This window comes from Piliocolobus tephrosceles, chromosome 6, assembly GCF_002776525.5.
Source record: "Piliocolobus tephrosceles isolate RC106 chromosome 6, ASM277652v3, whole genome shotgun sequence".
Classification (NCBI taxonomy): Eukaryota; Metazoa; Chordata; class Mammalia; order Primates; family Cercopithecidae; genus Piliocolobus; species Piliocolobus tephrosceles.
The window spans coordinates 4,759,088-4,777,672 of NC_045439.1; the positions used below are offsets into that span (position 1 = coordinate 4,759,088).

At 42.3% G+C, this 18,585-nt stretch overlaps 1 pseudogene; it reads right to left on the minus strand.

Annotated features, from left to right (window-relative positions):
• Positions 1-8,142: 8,142 nt before the first annotated feature.
• Positions 8,143-8,243, minus strand: LOC111538400 (annotated as a pseudogene).
• Positions 8,244-18,585: the final 10,342 nt, after the last annotated feature.

Below are 18,585 nucleotides of genomic sequence, written 5' to 3' on the forward strand. Positions count from 1 at the left end.
GAGGTGGGGGAATCAGCTGAGCTCGGGAGGTGGAGGCTGCAGTGAGCTGTGATCACACCACTGTACTCCAGCCTGGGTGACAGAGTGAGACCCTGTCTCCCAAAAAACAAACAAAAACTATTTAACTTAAATCCAAACAATTACATTTTATTCTTGCCCATTTGGTTCTTGCAGCTAAAATACCTGAATGTTACCTATAGGCAACCTTTGCTTTTTACTGGGTGCACTACAAAAACAATAAATTCACAGCCTGTCCTACAATGTGGTCATTGAATGCTGGTTTCCACCTTCATGAAAGATGGTGTGGAGAGAAAAGCACCACCCATTTTATTCCAGTAGATTGGGTAGTATGCATGTGCCTGGGTACACCCTGCGATCTGAAAAGTCTGGTCTGGCATTTTAGTCAGAGAGATTATTAGTCACCCAGAAATCTTGCTCCCACCCTTCCTTAAACATGTCCTTAAAAGAGATTCTGAGGAACAGTTTTGTTGGGGCACAGCTCTGATACTATAAATTCTAAAGTGATCTGATGAAACTTAAAATCATTTTTCTATTTCACTCAATTATGACCAAAAAAAATTCATAGATCTTAAAATACCAAGAATAAGTAGGCTACTACCCTGATGCCTGTGGTTCAATATAACCACTATTAATTACTAGAGTAGCTGTGCTTTTAGGCTCGGTTTTGAAACCAAAATATGCATAAAAAGAGGCAAACTGTAATTATTAATAGTGATCTCCATATACCTTGAAAACTTGTTGCCATTTAACATTTTAAAAGTCAAATGGCAATACAGAGCCTATTTAAATGCAAAATATTTCCTAATATTCCACAAAAACGCTAACATTTCAAAAATGATGACCCAGGACAGATTTCAGTATTTCAAAGTGGAGCATATTTCTCTCTCAGGCTCCACGGCAAGAATGAAAACAATCCTTTTAAAGGAAGTTCTTTTCCAATCAATTGTGCATATTTTCTGACTGCAATTCATCTTTAATTCTGAGATGTGTCCTCGACAACACCTTTGCAGCATTAAGCAACACAGATGTAACAGAAACTCTGCGCACGGACAACTTGGCCAGGCGCGACGGGCCCGCCTCTCCTTCCTACCCCCACCCAATACCTTCCCTGGGCAGTGACTTCACATCCTTTGACATCAGCACAGCTTTGAAAGGGGGATGGGAGAGCGAGCAGAAAGCAGAAAAACCAGCTTTGAACTATGCATGCAAGGCCTCTTTCAAGCCTCAGATTCTGTAAGTAGTTCGTAAAATGCCAAACTGCAGTGACACACCCAACCTCCTCTGCTTCAGTCTGCAGCGAAATGGGGTGAATTCTGCTAGAAAGGACTTCCTGCTTTTCTTATCTGAAGCACAATAGCCATTTATTAACTACCCACGGAAGGTTCCGATTCAGTGAAACACACAATAACTTACCTCGAATATGGAGAAGGGCCACGGGCTGGAAAGGCCCATTGGAGTTGGCCGCATCCACCACCATCCTGCTGCCCGCTTTATTACATGTCAACATCTAGACTTCAGCGGGAAAGGCAATGGGCTCCTTAAGGCAAGAAACCAGCCTCCATTTTAGTTTAAAAAAAAAAGGCAAACTGAAGCTCTCTGCAGCTGGAGGGAACTGGCTGGTTCGTGATGTCAGCAGGCATGAAGCGCGCTGATTGGCCGGAAGCTGCAACTTAAAATGACACTAAAAAAAAACTGCAAACGGAAAGAGCGTTCTGTTTGGCTGTCAGTGTGCATTAAAAGCTTGGACATTTTCCGGCTTTTTGCAGCCTTCGTTTCTCAGTAACTTTTAGGCAAAGATCCCATCTCTTAGGGGAAGTACTGGAGGCCACAACCCTGGCCAGACTGTAAACAAATGATTCCGAGGGAGCTACCAAAAAAAAAAAAAAAAAGTGTGTGTATACGTCCGCGTGAACTTCAGCATTTCCCAGTTAGGGATCCCAAATTCATTTTATACCCACCTGTGCAACTTCGACTTGCTAGTTCTAATTAATATCTGCATCTTACGTAAGATTCTGGCAACTCAGTGTTTGTTTTGTTTCGTTTTGTTTTTTAACAAATGGCTAATCAAATATTACACAATTCTAATCCATTAGTTTGGACTCTTATTCAACTTCCTTTACCAATGGGACAAGTTATTAACTTATGATCCCAAACACTTTTTTTCTTGAGATCTATTTTTTTCCTGAAAAAATTAAGCTTAAAAACTTACATAGAAAATGAAAGCTGTTTTATAAATTCGATGGCTAGAAAGTGACACAAATTGAAATATTTGTATCACCTGGCCTTGGGAGTAAAAAAGCATAAAATGAAATTCAGTGTGTTTATTTTTGTATTGCAAAGATGCTGACATATTAAATACTTTTTAAGTTTTAGATATTGTTCAAATTTAAAATTAAAGATATTTCACTTATTTTTATGGGGCTATTAAAAGCTACTATTCGGATCTTAGTTTTCTATCTTCAAATAAGCTTAATGTAAAAAGCTATTCCAAGGAGAAAAACATTATTTCTGAATTGGAGTATTGCAGGATCCAATGAGGGGGTGCAGTCAGATGATTCCCTACAAAAATCAGTGTTATTAGTAGTTCCAAATGAAAACAAACTATAAGAAAAGCCTCTTTGGCAGGTAGAACTGAAAAAAATTCCTCCTGTCTTCACGCCAACAAGAAACTTTGTCCAAACTCATTTTTAATAGTCTCTCACACAGCTCCTCTGCTCTTTTCCCCCACTTGTGAACGATACAAAAGCCCTTTAGTTCCTAAACATAATTCATAGTAGAGTAAGAAACACCTGAAACACAGCTAGGGCTCGCAGTTCCAGCTGAGGGTTTAGTGCCAGGTACATCCAATGAGTAAGGGACCAGCCACCACCCTTCAGGGCTGCTAATCAAGTCCTCCCTCATAAGAATGTAGCTTGTATTATGTGTATCAATGGCAATTAAAATAAATAAATAGATAAAAGCAAACCAAATCCCTCTCTTCCCCCTCTTTCCCCAGAGCTGACAAGACACTGCTGGATTCCATAGCTGGCCAGGAGATGATGTGATTTCTGACACATGTGGGCAGTGGGCACGCACCACCTGAGCAGCCTGCTGGCCTCACACCTGCCCTGGCTTCACTGCTATCTGAACAGCAGAATTAATTTTTTTTTTTTTAAAGAGCACGTGCTTTCAGTTGGGTAACAGGAATTTAGATCTTAGCTGCCCTCCTGCCTCTGGGCCTTCACTGCTGACCTGTGGGTTGTCTGTCTGGAGGGGACGGCCACCGATCACCAACGACCACTACGAAGCAGTGTTGATGGCTCTCACTGCCACACACCCCAGCCGCCTCCTCCTCCGAGTGATGCCAGGTGAACTCAGACACAATTAGGAACCAGGCGTTCAGTGGCTCAGGAAGGAGCCCAGGAGCAGATGCTTATTGAAGATCTGGGCTTTAAAGAGACAGAGACCTGCTCTCCAGTGATTTAATATTTCATATGAGATAAGATGAAAAAATGTGCCTAGCCTGTGACTGTGCTGATGAGTGGGAATACAGAAATAAGGGAAAAGGCTCCCAAAAGCTTCATATATAATATACGGAATAGCAGTCAAAGAAACAGTGAAGACACTTTTTGATGTATTTTTCCTAATGATCTCAGATCAAAGGATCTCGTTTTTATTAGTGATTTACCCCACGCTCTTTTCAAACCCTATGCATGTAAGTAGTTCTTTAAAGGACTCCAAGGCTGATCTGGCCATCACTGATAAAACAGACTCTAAGATAGAAATAAACAAACAAATAATATGAAGGAAGAAAAGAAGACTTGAATAAAGGTAAGGTATACTTCTGAATTGGAAATATAAAAATATAAATACTGCAGCTATGCTGATAATTTTCCCCCAAACTGATCTACAGGTTTAAAGTATTTCCAATTAAAATTCTGGTGGGCCTCTATTTTTCCAGGTACTTAGCAAAAGTATTCGAAAGTTCACCTGCAAAAAATAAAAGAACAAGAAGAATGAGAACACTACTAATGAGAAAGGCTAGTCCTACCAACTATAGAGCTGTATTAGTTAATGACAGTGTGATGGGGCAAAAGAGACAGATTAATGAAACAGAAGCCACAGCCCCAAACTGAGAAATATGTCGACACAAATGTAATATAATAAAGAGTGTATCTCAAATCAGTGGAAGGGGAAGAATTAGATAATTGCTTGGCAATCTTGGGGCAGACAACTGATTAACTATATGCAGAAAAAAGTCAATTTAAGTGTTTTCACATCACACCAAAATAAAATTTGAGATGGCTTAAACAGTTAGATAAAAATCAATCAAAACCACCACCCCCAAATCCCTGTAACTTTTAGAAGAAAGGGAAAGTGAATAATCAATTCTCAAGCAAAAAAAGAACATTTAAATACTTCTGAACAAACCCCTCAGGAATAGTGCTCGTATTAAAAATGACAAATTTCTGTGGTTGGTTTTTCTGGAGGCAGGGTCTTGCTCTGTCACCCAGGCTGGAGTGAAGTGGTATGATCTCTGCTCACTGCAGCCTCGACCTCGTGGGCCCAAGTGATCCTCCTGCCTCAGCCTCCTGCAGAGTTGGGACGACAGGCTTGTGTCACCACACCTGCTCATTTTTTTCATTTTCAATAGAGATGAGGTCTCCACTATGTTGCCCAGAATAGTCTTTAACTCCTGGGCTCAAGTGATCCTCCGGCCTCAGCCTCCCAAAGTGCTGGGATTGCAGGTGTGAGCCACCATGCCCGGCCTTAAAATCACAAATTTCTGTATGTTCTCTCCAAAAGCAAGCAAAAGGAAATAAAATGCTATAAATACAAGGAGTTAATAATATTATAATGGATTAAAAAACAATCGTCTAAAAATTGTGCCACTATTTACAACAGCAAAGACTTGGAACCAAGCCAAATGCCCATCAATGATAGACTGGATAAAGAAAATGTGGCACACATACATCATGGAATACTATGCAGCCATAAAAAAGAATGAGTTCATGTCTTTTGTAGAGACATGGATGAAACTGGAAACCATCATTCTCAGCAAACTAACACAGGAACAGAAAACCAAACACTGCATGTTCTCACTCGTAAGTGGGAGTTGAACAAGGAGAACACATGGACACAGGGAGGGGAACATCACACACCAGGGCCTGTCGGGGGGTTGGGGGGCAAGGGATGGGAGAGCATTTGGACAAATATCTAATGCATGTGGGGCTTAAAACCTAGATGACGGATTGATAGGTGCAGCAAACCACCATGGCACATGTATACCTGTGTAACAAACCTGCACGTTCTGCACATGTACTCCAGGACTTAAAGTAAAATAAAAACAAAAAAATAAAAAAATTGTGCTAAAATACACATCAACGCAGAATTTACCATCTGAACTGTTTTCAGTGTACAGTTCAGTGGCATTAAGCATATTCACAGCGTCTTGCAACCCTCACTACCATCCATCCACATAACTCTTCTTCATCTTGCAAAACGGACACTCTGTCCCCACTAAACAGGAACTTTCCATTCCCCCTCCTTCCAGTGTTGGCAACCATCACTCTATTTTCAGTCTCTATGAACGTGTCTGCTCTTGGTACTTCACATAAGGGGATCTCATAGCGTTTGTCCTTTTGGGACTGGCTTACTTCACTTAGCATAATGTCCGCAAGGTTCATCCATATTGTAGCAAGTGCTAGAATTTCTTTCCTTTACAGGGCTGAGTGACATTCCACTGGCATACACTGAAGTTGTTCATTCACTCTTCTGTTTACGGACATTTAGGTTGCGTCCACCTTTTGTCAACTGTGAATAATGCTGCCATGAACGTGGGGCTACAAGTATCTGCTCATGCCTTTGTTTTCAGTTATTTTGGGTGTATACCCAAGAAGTGAAATTGCTGGATCATATGGCAGTTCTAGTTTTATTTTTTTCCCATTCTATTTTTTATTTATTTTTAATTGATGCATAATAGTCATACATAGTTGCAAGGTATATGTGTAATATTTGGAAGAACTGCCATACTGTTTTCCACAGTGGCTGCACCATTTCACATTCCCACTGACAGTGCACAGGGCTGGGCGTGGTGGCTCACACCTGTAATCCCAGCACTTTCTTTGGGAGGCTGAGGCAGGCAGATCGCTTGAGGTCAAGAGTTCGAGACCAGCCTGGCCAACATGGCAAAACCCCATCTCTACTAAAAGTACAAAAATTAGCCGGGCCAGGTGGTGCGTGCCTGTAGTACCAGCTACTCGGGAGGCTGAGGCAGGAGAATGGCGTGAACCCGGGAGGCAGAGCTTGCAGTGAGCCAAGATCGTATCACTGCACTCCGGCCTGGGTGACAGAGCCAGACTCTGTCTCAAACAAACAAACAAACCCTAAAAAACAAAAACAGTGCACAGCAACAGTTCCAATTTCTCCACGAGGACATTAACACTTACTTTTTAAAACTTATTTTTAATTTCTGTGGGTACATAGTAGGTGTATATGTTTAAGAGACACATGAGATGTTTTGATACAGGCATCCAATGTGAAATAAGCACATCATGGAGAATGGGAATGGGGTATTCATCCCCTCAAGCATTTATCCTTTGAGTTACAAACAATCTAATTACATTCTTAATATTATTTTAAAATGTACAATTAAGTTATTGTTGACTATAATCACCCTGTTGTGCTATCAAGTAGGTCTTATTTATTCTAACTTTTTTGGTACCTGTTGACCATCTCCCCCACCCCCCCACTACCCCTCCCAGTCTCTGGTAACCATTCTTCTACTGTCTATGTCTGTGAGTTCAATTGTTTTGATTTTTAGATCCCATGAATATGTGAGAACATGTGATGTTTATCTTTCTGTACTTGGCTTATTTCACTTAACATAAAGATCTCCAGTTCCATCCATGTTGTTGCAAATGATTGCATCTCATTCTTTTTCATGGCTGAATAGTACTCCATTGTGTATATATACCATATTTTTTTTATTCATTCATCTGTTGATGGACACTTAGGTTGCTTCCAAACCTTAGCTATTGTCAACAGTGCTGTGACAAACATAGGAGTCCAGATATCTCTTTGATATACTGATTTTCTTTCTTTGGGGTATGTGCCCAGCAGTGGGACTGCTGAATATATGATAGCTCAATTTTACTTTTTTAAGCAACATCCAAACTGTTCTTTATAGTGGTTGTACTAATTTACATTCCTAACAACAGTGTACGAGGGTTACCTTTTCCCCACATCCTCTCCAGCATTTGTTATTGCTTGTCTTTTGGATAAGCCATTTTAACTGGTATGAGATAGTATCTCATTGTGGTTTTCATTTGCATTTCTCTAATGATCAATGATGTTGAGCACCTTTTCATATGCCTGTTTGACATTTGTCTGTCTTCTGAGAAATGTCTACTCAAATCTTTTGCCCATCTTTTGATCAGATTATTAATTTTTTTCCTATAGAGTTGTTTGAGCTCCTTATATATTCTAGTTATTAATCCCTTGTTAGATGGGTAGTTTGCAAATATTTTCTCCCATTCTGTAGGTCATCTCTTCACTTTACTGATTGCATCCTTTGCTGTGCAGAAGCTTTTTTAGCCTGATGTGATCCCATTTGTCCCTGTTTGCTTTGGCTGCCTGTGCTTCTGGGGTATTGCTTAAGGAATTTTTGCCTAGACCAACGTCCTGCAGATTTTCCCCAATGTTTTCTTGTTGCAGTGTCACAGTCTGAGGTCTCAGATTTTTTTTTTTTGAGATGGAGTCTTGCTCTTGTCACCCAGGCTGGAGTGCAGTGGTGTGATCTCTGCTCACCTGCAACCTCCACTTCCCAGGTTCAAGCAATTCTCCTGCCTCAGCCTCCCGAGTAGCTGGGACTACAGGTGCCCACCACAATGCCCGGCTAAGTTTTTGAATTTTTAGTAGGGATGGGGTTTCACCGTGTTAGCCAGGATGATCTCAATCTCCCGACCTCGTGATCCGCCCGCCTCAGCCTCCCGAAGTGCTGGGATTACAGGTGTGAGCCACTGCACCCGGCTGAGGTCTTAGATTTCTTTAATCCATTTTGATTTGATTTTTGTATACAGTGAGAGAGGGGTCTAGTTTCATTCTGCATATGAATATCTAGTTTTCCCAACACCACTTATTAAAAATATGCAACTGCTTCATGAATTTGCATGTCATCCTTGCACAGGGGCCGTGCTAGTCTCTGTATCGTTCCAATTTTAGTTTATACGCTGCTGAAGCGAGCACTAGTTTTATTTTTAGAGACAGGGAGGGTCTTGCTCTGTCACCCAGGCTGGAGTGTAGTGGCATGATCTTGGCTCACTGCAGCCTTGGCCCTCTGGGCTCAAGCAATCCTCTCACCTCAGCCTCCCGAGTAGCTGGGACCACAGGCACGTGCTACCACACCTGGGTAGTTTTTGTATTTTTAGTATAGATGGGGTTTCACCATGTTGCCCAGGCTGGTCTCAAACTCTTGAGCTCAAGTGATCTGCCTGCCTTGGCTCTTTTTTTTTTTTTTTTTTTAAATTAGTAGCCATCCTAGTGGGTGTGAAGTATCTCACTGTAATTTTGATTTTCATTTTCCTAACGACAGAGATGTTGAGGATCTTTTCATGTGCTTATTGGTCATTTGCAGATGTTATATTCTTTGGAAAAATGTCTATTTAAGTATTTCACACATTTAAAAAATCAAGCTGTTTTGCTGAGTTGTAGGAGTTCTTTAGATATTCTGGAAATGAACTCCTTATCAGTTATATGACTTTTCGAGTATCTCCCCCATTCTGTGGCCTGCCTGTTCTTGCTGACTGGCCCCTTTAATGCAGAGGCGGTTTACATTTTTATGTAGTCCAATTTATCTATTTTTATTTTTGTCGCCTGAGCTTTTGGTGTCATAGCCAAGAAATCATTCAAATCCAATGTCATGGAATCTTTCCCCTATGTTTTCTTCTCAAACATTATAGTTTTAACTCTTAGGTTTAGGTGTTGGATCCATTTTGAGCTAATCTTTGTATGTGTTGTGAAGGTAAGGGTCCCACCTCATTCTTTACTTTTATTTTTATTTTTGAGACGGAGTCTCGCTCTGTCGCCAAGCTGGTGTGCGGTGGCGCGATCTCGGCTCACTGCAATCTCCGCCTCCCGGGTTCAAGCGATTCTCCTGCCTCAGCCTTCCGAGTAGCTGGGACTACAGGCACCCACCACCACGACTGGCTAGTTTTTGTATTTTTAATACAGACAGGGTTTCACCCTGTTGGTCAGGATGGTCTCTATCTCCTGACCTCGTGATCTGCCCACCTCAGCCTCCCAAAGTGCTGGGACTGCAGGCGTGAGCCACCGCACCCGGCCAGGTCCCACTTCATTCTTTTGTATGTGAGTACCCAGTTTTCCCAATACCATTTGTTGAAAAGACTGTGTTTTCCCCATTGAATGGTCTAGGCAACCTTGTCAAAACTCATTTGACCACCTATGTGAGGGTTTATTTCTGGGCTCATCTTTATGCCAGTACTACACAATCTTGATTACTGTAGCTTTGCTGTAAGTTTTAAAATCAGGGTGTGAGTCCTCCAACTTTGGTCTTCTTTTTCAAGATTGTTTTGGCTATGCTTATCTCTTTGACATTCCCTATGAATCTTAGGATGGACTTTTCTATTTCTGGAAAAGAATGTTGTAAAAGTTTTAATAGGGATTGCACTGAATTTGTAGATTGCTTTGGGTAGTATTGACATCTTAACAACATTAAGTCTTCCAATCTATAAACAAGAGATGTTTTTCCATTGATTGGTGTATTCTTTTGTTTCTTTCAGCAACATTTCATAGTTTGCAGTGTGCACGTCTTTTCTCTCCTTGATAACTTCATTTCTAACTATCTGACTGTTTTTGAGGGCATGTTTTATTTATGGTTCTAAAATACTGGAAACTACTTTAATGCCAAAGGGATTGTCCCACGTACCTAGTGAAATATTACACATCCATCAGAAATACTTATAAATGTATAAAATGAAAATGTAAGTAAGAGAGGCGGTGTATAATCAGAAATAGTATGATCATAGGAAGAATCACTCCCCAAATAGCCACAGTGTCATCGCTGGCTGGCATGGGTACGAGTTTTTCTTTTTTAAAATTGATATATAATAGCTGTGCATATTTGGAGGGGACATGTGATATTTTGATACCTGTTAACAATGTGTAACGACCAGGTCAAGGGAACTAGGATACCTATCGCCTCCAGCATGCATATTTTCTTTGTGTTGGAAACATTACAATTTTTCTCTTCCAGCTACTTTGAAATATATAATAAATTATTGTTAACTACAAATCAACTACTGTACTCTTGAATTCTAGAACTTATTCCTTGTGACTGAATTTTTATAGCCCTTAACCACCTTCTCTCGCTACCTTCCCTTCCCAGCCTCTGGTAACCACCATTCTCCTCTCTACCTCCATGAGATCCACTTTTTTTTCCCACCTCCCACATGAGTAAGATCACATGGTATATTTGTCTCTCTGTGCCTGGCTTAGTTCACGTAACACAATCACCTCCAGTTCCATCCATGTTGCTGCAAATGACAGGTTTCTATTCTTTTTTATAGCTGAATAATAATCCATTGTGTATATGTCCTACATTTTGTTTAGTCATTCATCCACTGATTGACACTTAGGTTGATTCCATCTCTTGGCTATTGTGAGTGGTGCTGCAACAAACATGGCAGTGCGGTGCCCCCGTGATATACTCATTTTCTTTCTTTTGGATATATACCCACAGCAGTAAGGCTGTAGGATCATATGGATGTTTTTTATTTCTCAAACTTCCCTGTTTTTTTTTTTTTTCAGTATTGCTAAAACAAGCACATATTACTTTCAGAATAATTAAAAGTAACAATTTTATTTTATATATTTTAAAAATTTTTATTTCATTTTGAGACAGAGTCTTGCTCTGTTGCCCAGGCTGGACTGCAATGGCACGATCTTGACTCACTGCAACCTCTGCCTCCTGGGTTCAAGTAATTCTTGTGCTTCAGCCTCCTGAGTAGCTGAGATTACAGGCACGCGTCATCACACCTGGCTAACTTTTTGTACTTTTAGTAGAGACAGGGTTTTGCCATGTTGCCCAGGCTGGTCTCAAACTCCTGAGCTCAGGTGATTCCCCTGTCTCGGCCTCCCAAAGTTCTAGGATTACAGGCATGAGCCACCATGCCTGGCCAAAAGTAACAACTTTTTAAAATACATATATTTTTTGAGACACGGTCTCACTCTACCACCCTGGAACCTAGTGGCACGACCACAGCTCACTGAAACCTCGACATCCTGAGTTCAAGTGATCCTCCCACCTCAGCCTCCCAAGTAGCTGGGACTACAGGTATGCACCAGCATGGCTGGCTAATTTTTAAATTTTTTGTAGGGCCAAGGTTGTCCAGGCTGGTCTCAAACTCCTAGACTCAAGGGGTCCACCCGTCTTGGTCTCCCAAATTGCTGGGATTATAGGCGTGAGCCACCACACCTGGCCTAAAAATAATTTTTAAAAAGAGATATAGATTAAGTCACTTGCAGGGAGAATCCCTTAATGAATACTGTCTCTTAGGCACAGGCTAGGAACAAAGAAAGGGCTGTGATGGGAACCAAGAAAATCTGAACCAAGGAAATCTGGATAAATGAGATCAGGCACGTAAAAAACACAAACAAAAATTAGCTGAAATAAGGCATGAAAAATGGAACCAACATAGATTAGAGGAGGTAGGGTCCCTGTCTCAAATCAGTTTTGAACTGCCTGGACCTTCTCCTGTAAGCCTGTCACCTTTGCATTGAGACTGTACACTCACTGAAGCTATCAGGGTTCAACTGGGTCTCCAGAGTACTTTCCTCACTGATGAAACAAACTCTCAATAAATGCAACCCAGAAGAGGCTCATAATGCAACCATGTCACTCGCACTGGGCCATGTTTTCATCACCTGCTCAGGGAGGGGCCAGACAGAGGGAGCTCAGCATGGGGAGCAAGGCTGCCTTCACTAAACCTTTCCTCACCTGTAAACGGGCATATATGTGATCTCCCTACCCCCTCACGTTTAGATAAGCCAGCGTCAGATACAGAGTGCGTTCTCCATGCTGAGTTGAGGTGGACAGCTTGGGAGGGACTGAGGCAGGACACACCTAAATGCAGCTCCGGCCATCAGAGCAAAGTGCAGGAAGCAGTGGGCATTGTCCCACTAGAAAAACACAGGCCATTGGCCAACAGAAAGATCCCTTCAGCTGCCGCAGGGGGATGCAGCAGAGCCACCCGAGGACAATCTCTGCTTAGATGACCCTCATCCAGGCAGCCTTCCTCTTCCCTCCGGGTCTGTGGCTCGGTCCACAAGCTCTTCCTTGGTCCAGCTCCTAGAGAATGGCTGGCATGGAGATGTTCCGTCAAATGTACTGAATGAATGAATCAATCAAGCAGTCGCACCCGATTCTGATCTTACAAAACCACCTTGCTACCCTTTACACCTCTTCCAGGTAGCATATAATTAAGAGGGATATGCCATCAAATCATCTCAAGAACAGCATTTCCCTCTCCCCTGAACACAGACCCCATTCCAGGCTTCCCATGATGCACTTGCTAAGGAGTGGATACCTTCCACTCACCACCTGTGACATGCCTCCCTGCCTTCTATGCTGGCCTCACAGCAATGTTCTGAACCTTTCCTGAAGCTGCGGCTGCCTGTGAAGGGCTTGAGCGAGGACCAAGGAAGGGCGCTTTGCTAGGCCCAGCCCACCTAGCATGCCCTCCACAGCTTAATGGGCCAACAAGCCCACAGTGCTCAATATGGTCTCCCAGCAAATGCCGTAACTACAATAATCTATGTACTAGACAATAATGAAGAAATAATTCTTTATTTCATTTTTTTTGGACACAAGGTCTCCCTATTTTGCCCAGGCTGGGCTTGAACTCATGATTCTCCCCCTCCTCAGCCTAGTCAGTAGCTGAGAAATCAGGCGCACGCCACTGTGCCTGGCTTGAAAAGGAATTATTCTTTATTCTTTGATCCCTCTGTCACTGTTTTATTCTTTACGTAGAAACAAACTGCCTGTAAATACATCCCACTGATTTTATTTCTAGGTAGTATTTCTGAATAAAACTTTCAAATTTTCCTTTCTACATCATTCAGCTGAAGGTTTTAGTTTTTAAGTCTCTCCAAGCAATTTTGTAGGCAAATTAAACATGCTTCTATTTTAGTGAAGACGTTTTATCGTAATTAACAGAAGGCTGGTGTTCTGAACCTAGGGAACTGTGGCATCATGAGCACAGTGCACTGACAGTGCGCTGGCCAGCACTATTTTTTTTTTTTAAACTGGAAACTATATGAGCATGGATGATGTATGCTTTGTTGGGTAAGAATCTGACCTAAAAAAATTGGCTTCACTTCACAGTTTAAAATAGACTTTTTCCTTAGACAGATCAAAGATACCTAACATTCAGCTATGTTCAAAGGCTGCCAGGGAACTTCTGCTTGCCAACAGCAAGGACACAGGCACAGGCACTTGTTGCTGTGTGAGCGAGGCCTGGGAGTGATTAAAGAGGACGGACGAGCTTGTCCACAGGGAAGCTCAGCGTAGGTGAGTGGAGTAGATGAAGTGAAATCTACCCAGAGTGCTGGGGCTGTGTGTGAGACCTTGGTTACTTTCATACTTCCTACAGCTAGTCTGGAAAACCTTTCAATCCAAAGCAAGTATTCACACTCCCTCCTTGTTCTAAGAATGTAGGGAACCAATGCGAAGTAAAAGTATGCATACATCGGAGTGCTTTCATGCTAATTTTTTTTTTTTTTTTTTTAATTCGCTGACACCCTTAGGAGCCTATACAGTAGGTCAAGTGAGTCAGAAGCCTCATTTTCCAAGAGGAAATCCGAGGCGGAGGGAGGTGAACGGAGTGGTGGGCCTGGCTGAGGTTTTGGCCACCCTCTGAAAATGGAGAGGGCAGAGAAAGAGGGCAGAAGGGCTAGGAGGGCTTTTCATTCCTTCGGGGGACACACTGTGTTTCCTGGGTCCTTGGCAGATGCCCGAATGGACGACCCAGGCAGACCAGTGCACAACTATTAACACGTATACTGAGTGAATGTGTGTGGTGTGCTCTGCACCCACGCATCCATCCACTGATGAGGGGATATGCGGAATGGGTCCAACCACACAGTGGATGGCATCAGCCTTCAACGGGAGCGAGGGTCTGGCACATGCTACAACGTGGGGGGACCTGGAAGATACTATGTTTAGGGAAATAAGCCAGGCACAGAAGGACAGATACTGTACGATTCCGCTTATAACAGGCTGCTACCCTGGGCAAAATCATAGAGACAGAAAGCAGAATGGGGAGGCAGCAACTTACTGTTTAATGGAGTTTTTGTTGGGATGATGAAAAGGTTTTGGGTATGGATAGTGGTGATGGGTGTACAGCATTTTGAATGTATTTAATACCACCAAGTTGTACACTTATGAATGGTTAAAATAATAAATAATATGTTTTAACATGTGTATTTTACCTCAGGTTTTTAGTTTTTTTTTTTTTTAGATAAGGACAGTTTGAGCCAGGACAGTTCAGGAAACACTTGAGGAGCAGAGGCAGCAGGGTTCGGGACCAGTCAGAGGATGGGAATGTCCAAGGAGTGGTCTCTGTGTGTGGTAATGAGCTGAGATTACAGCTGGCACCTGGAAACCAAACCCCGTGGGTGCCACCCAGAGAGAGCTGAGACTGACCATGGAGTAACGGTCAAGGTCATGTGTGTGGCCCCTGGGCCATGGAGAATGGGTACCCTGGAGGGGCTGGGCTGGCTGGCTGGGCTCAGGCTGTCTGACAGGCAAAAGGTTCCCCAGTGTTCCAAAGAGGGAGTGGCCCTGGTGGTGCCTCTCTGTGGCTTAGAGGGGCTGAAGCTAGAACACCACTGTGACTCTGGGCCCACTGGTTCCCTGAGGGCAAGGGCCACCTTGGGTCATTGCTGTCAACACCTCCCCTTGTTTTGAGCAGCACAGATGGCCTGTGTGCTGCCTCACCAATCCAGGGACTGTGTCCTCTCATCAAGATATTAGGGATAATCACGAGAAGAAACAAAAATCAAAACATGTGAGAGAAGAAAAGACTAACGAAAGCAGAGGTTCCCTGCTTGGCTCTTTCTAAGCCAACTGGAAGAGCAGCAGGCACTCGACAGCTTCCGCACAGTCCATTTTTATTATTCTTCAACTAACAGGCCAGAAGCCAAAGTTCCTGTAAATATATGCATAATCCATTTGTAAGCAGTTAAACCTCTACTTTCATGGTAAAGCTTTCAATTGTATCAGAAAATAGGCAGGATGCAGTGGCTCACGCCTGTAATCCTAGCACTTTGGAAGGCAGAGGTGGGTGGATCGCTTGAGCCCAGGAGTTCGAGACCGGCCTGGGCAACATGGTGAAACCCCGTCTCTACTAAAAATACAAAAATTAGCTGTGCATGATGGTGCACACCTGTGGTCCCAGCTACTCGGAAGGCTGAGCTGGGAGGATTGCTTGAGTCTGGGAGGTCCAGGCTGCAGTGAGCTGACATCATGCCATTGCACTCCAGCCTGGGAGACAGAGTGTCTATAAAAAAAAAAAAAAAAAGAAAACAGAAAAGAAAAGAAAAGAAACTGCTTTGAATGAAGATGAAGTATTATATTTGCACAAGAGGAAGGCAAGAGATATAAAATATTTAACTGGTATTCAAAAGCCAATTTTAAACAATTCAAATAAATTCTAACAGTAATACAATGACTTCTTTCACAAAAGGCCAAATACTCAGCAACTCTTTTACCTCAGGGTCTCTAATTAGCCAATAATAAGTCTTACATTATTCTGCTATAACTTTGACTTCTCCCAGTCTTTTCTTTTCTAAAAATGGCCTCAAAAAACAAGTCCCTGATTTACTTACTCCTCCTATAAGTATCTTTAAAAAAAGGGTCTCTTTATTTAACATTTAACCCTTCTACCTTCTGGTCCAAAAATGTTAAATGAAGGCATTAATTCAGAATAATATTTCAATGAACAGGTCTGAGGGCTATATTCAACCTCATTGTTAAAAAAAATAAAAAAATGAAATACCTTTTTCTACTTATCAAATAACTACAACTTTTACATGATCTCAGCTTTGGAGAGAGATGATGGACAGGCAGCTCACACACTCTGGGGAGAGTATCTATTAAGGGTTTTTGAAAATCCCTGCTCTTTGATCCAGTACTTCCTTCATCAAATTTAAGGAAAGGTTCAAAGATGTGAACAACAATGGTAACAAAAGATTAACAGAACAGTATCATTTATAATGGCTGAAAAACTGGGGTATCCACAGAATGAAATAATAAACGGTTGCTAAAAATAATGCCTTTCATTCCCACTAATGTCAGAAACAAGACAAGTATGCCCACTCTCACCACCACTATGTAACATTTTACTGAAATTGTTTTACTGAATTTATTAGTAAATTCAACTAGAAAGAAAGACATGTGAGTTTACAATTATAAACAGAGGTGAAATTATCTGCAGATGCTCTAACTAATACCTGAATATTCAAAAGAATCAACTGAAAAACTGATGAAAACAATCAGGTAATTCAGTAAGGAAGCAGGTTATGAAAGCAAGACCCCCAAATTCAATAGCCTTCATACAAACAACTAATAATTAGAAGACACAATGGAAGAAAAGACCCCATTTACAACAGCGATGATAATTGATTATCTAGGCATTAGCTTAGTAGGAGACACGCAAAACCTACAAGGGAAACTTAAAAACAGCCATAAAGGACATGAAAGTAGCCTTGGAAAATAGTCACAGCAAACTCTTAGAGGAGGCAAACATCACAAGAGGCCAGCCCTGCCTCAGATAGTTGCAAAATGTAACAGGATCTCAACAAAAATGCCAACAGTAGCCAGGCATGGTGGTGCATGCCTGTAATCCCAGGTACTTGGGAGGCTGAGGCAGGAGGATCATTTAAGCCCAGGAGTTCAAGACCAGCTTGGGCCACATCGCATGGCCCTGTCTCTAAAATAAATAAATAAATAAATAAATAAATAAATAAATAAATAAATAAAGTCAACAGCCATTTCTTTCTGCAATGACTATGGGTCAATTCAAAGTTCCAACTGTTTGCAGTAATATCAATATTGTTTTGGGGAACTGTTTAAGAGAATATACCCATAATTGTATTAATGATGCTAGAAATCAACATTTTCAGTGTAAGACAGAGATAAAACTATGAAAAGCCAAGAAATGAGTGAAAATGATGAGAACAGGAGGCAGGGAAGTTCTGGGCAGAAGAGGCAGGTCCTCGGTGAGGGCCCCAGCCTCAAGCCGAAAAGCCTGGAACGTTGGCCCAAAGTGAGAACATGCATCCCTGTTTTCTCACTCGAATGTTGCCTTTTCCAAAACCACCAATGGCTTGCCCCGTACCTCCATCCCATGCCCATAAAAACCCCAGGCTCAGCTGGCAGAGAGAAGAGAAGCAACTGGACATTGCAGACTACAGTTGGATGTTGGAAAGAAGTGGCTTGACTTCAGAGGGACAGCTTGATGACGTAACTTCAGAGATGAATCTGGATGGAGACAGCTAGACTTCAGGGGAAGATTACCTTCCCACTCTGTCTCCTTTCTAGCTTCCCTTCCCACTGAGAGCCACTTTCGCTGGCAATAAAATCTCCTTCATTTACCATCTTCAATTCGTTCGTGCAACTTCATTCCTCCTAGATGCTGGACAACAACTTGGGTGCCATGAGTGCGGGTGTAAAAGGTTGTCACACTAACCCTCCACCGAGCTATTAACACTTAAGTCGTCCACGGATGGCAGAGCTAAAAGAGTATTGCAATACTTTCTCTGGGGCTTCAGGGATCACAGGGACCAAAGACACTGCCATGGGGCTGGTATGGGGTTTGCTCCTGCTGGTGCCCAAAAGTGCTCGCCCTGGCTCCTGCACCAGCTCACCTGCCCTCCCCCTTCCCATAAGGGGTGGAGCAGCGAGTAATTGGAGTTCGCCCCGCTGGTGCTGAAGAGGCCAGCTAGTTCCCACACCCATGCACTCCAGTTTCCGCCCGTGAAGTGCTCAGGGAAATAACCTGCTTCAAAAACACTATAATGTTAAAATTAAATTTAAAATATCAATATGAATGTACAATTCAGAAAATTTATATTCTAGCTCCCTCCACTGAAAGCATTTAAAAGTAAGGTCAGACCAGTAGCAATAAACATCCCTCTGATCCAGATTTTGGTTGCTAATATATTTACCACTGAAAGAAACCTGGGCTCTTTGAAAAATGTCTGATTTGGCCAGGTATGGTGGCTCATGCCTGTAGTCTCAGCACTTTGGGAGGCTGAGGTGGGTGAATCACTTGAGGTCAGGAGTTTGAGACCGGCCTAGCCAACATGGTGAAACCCCATATTTATGAAAAATACAAAAATTAGCTGGGCTTGGTGGCACACACCTGTAATTCCAGCGACTTGGAAGGCTGAGGCAGGAGAATCACTTGAACATGGCAGGTGGAGGCTGCAGCGAGCCAAGATCGCACCACTGTACTCCAGCCTGGATGAGACAGTGAGATTGTCTCAAAAAAAAAAAAAAAGACA